The 2,099-nt window shown below is 45.3% G+C and overlaps 1 protein-coding gene across 1 annotated transcript in view; it reads right to left on the reverse strand.

The window, feature by feature from the left end:
- The window catches only part of LOC140339704 (calcium-binding protein 2-like), a gene marked incomplete at its 5' end in the record, with an annotated part of 15,693 nt that overhangs the window by 7,167 nt on the left and 6,427 nt on the right, over positions 1–2,099 (reverse strand).

Below are 2,099 nucleotides of genomic sequence, written 5' to 3' on the forward strand. Positions count from 1 at the left end.
GATAGCAAGTGGTATCAGAATTAAATAACTGTATTTTCAAATCTATCTTCCATACCGGAAAGTGTGATTTTCGTTAATCCATTCATGTCTCAATTAGCTACAGCTTCTACACTGTCCATAGAGGTGATGGCCTCAACCTCCAATGCAGTCCACCCTCCGTCACAGGGCCCACCGCCTCCTACTGCCTGTTACTGCTGCCGCCTTCCCAGTACCCAACTCTAGATGGAAGATACTAATGCCATCCAAACTTTGTCTCAGAGCCCACTGCCTCCTTCTCTTGCTGTAACTGATGCGGCCACCTGCCCGACTGTAGATGCCAGATACTAATGCCATCCACACTCCGTCCCAGAGCCCACCGCCTCCTCCTCCTCCTCAACTTCTAATGCCCTCCTTGCTCCGTCTCAGGGCCCACCGCCTCCTCCTCCCAGTACCCAGCTCTAGATGCCAGACTAGACTCAAGCTCAACAGGGTCTTCTTTCCACGCTGATTCTGCCAAGCCCATTCCCATTGATGTGGTTTCGCTACATAGTAGGTAGGGACAGATTGGAATCTCGTTCATCCATTCATGTCTCCAATAGCTACAGCTTGGACACTGTCTATATAGGTGATGGCCTCAACTTCTAATGCCCTCCTTGCTCCATCTCAGGGCCCACCGCCTCCTCTTCCCAGTACCCAGCTCTAGATGCCAGACTAGACTCAAACTCAACAGGGTCTTCTTTCCCCGCTGATTCTGCCAAGCCCGTTCCCTTTAATGTGATTTTGCTACATAGTAGGTAGGGACAGATTGAAATCTCATTCATCCATTTATGTCTCCAAAAGCTACAGCTTCGACACTGTCCATATAGGTGATGGCCTCAACCACCAATGCCGTCCTTGCTCCGTCTCAGGGCCCACCGCCTCCTCCTCCCAGTACCCAGCTGTTGGTGCCAGTTAACAAGGCTGTCGATGCCGCATTTTAGAAAGTTACAGCTAACAGATAGGAAAAGGCAGTGCCCTACAAAGCAATGTCTCCACTAGCTACAACTTGTACATTGTCCATATAGATGATGGCCTCAACCTCTAATGCCGTCCTTGCTCCGTCTCAGGGCCCTCCTCCTCCTCCTCCCAGTACCCTACTCTAGATGCCAGTTACCAATGCAGTCCCCGCTCCGTTTCAGTGCCCACTACCTCCTCCTTCTGCTGCTACCTGTCACTTGTAACTTATAACAGAGCTGTGAAGCTGGCTCATGTCCCTCTCTGCCTCTACTCGGAGACCGTATAAAATCCGGCATGTTCCCTTGGTCGCCCCATAAAATGGCGTTGCCAGCAACAGAAAAAAGACTTCCTTATTTTTTTTTTACTTGTACAGTGTTGTGCAGAGCTGGGGGAGTCCTGACATGTCTTTTTAAATGTATTTATAGTCTGTAGAAGCTCTACACAGTCCTGAAAAACAACCCGAATTTTTCTCCTATTGACTTTAATGGAGTTCAAATTCGACGTTCGATCACCCGAATAATAATGCATTATTCGACCGAATAGCGGTCGAATCGAATAGTAAGCTATTTGACCAACACTATTCTCTACACATACTTTCCTTAATATACCCCTCGCATTCCTCTTCATTGATTGTCCTTGTCATACCCTATATATTTATTTTTGTATCCTGTCCCTGTGACACCCTACACCCTTCTCTGCTGCACATTGGTTGTATTGTCATCATCCTTGCCTGTTTACTTGCCTGTTTTTTTCACTGAATCTTTGAATTGAATCGTATTTAATGTACTGCGCTATGTAATATGTTGGCGCTATATAAATACTGTTTAATAATGATAACCCTATGACAATGAATCACTAATAATGAATCATCACCTTCTTAATGTACATTACAGCTTGATCTACAAGGCTTGAAAAAGGACAAAAAAAAAAATATTAAAGGGGACTAAGGGCCAGTAGTGTTAGACTTGAATGGATGAATAGAGTGCACTTTTGATCGTCCTGAATTCACTGCAGGTTGTTTTGCATTTGACCTGCTTCAGGAATTTTTGCTTTTTCAAAGACTTTTATGAGAAAAAAGAGTTTTGAAGAAAACTAAACTCCCTTTGACACTAGTCATTGAGCTT

Source organism: Pyxicephalus adspersus, chromosome 10, assembly GCF_032062135.1.
Source record: "Pyxicephalus adspersus chromosome 10, UCB_Pads_2.0, whole genome shotgun sequence".
Lineage (NCBI taxonomy): Eukaryota > Metazoa > Chordata > Amphibia > Anura > Pyxicephalidae > Pyxicephalus > Pyxicephalus adspersus.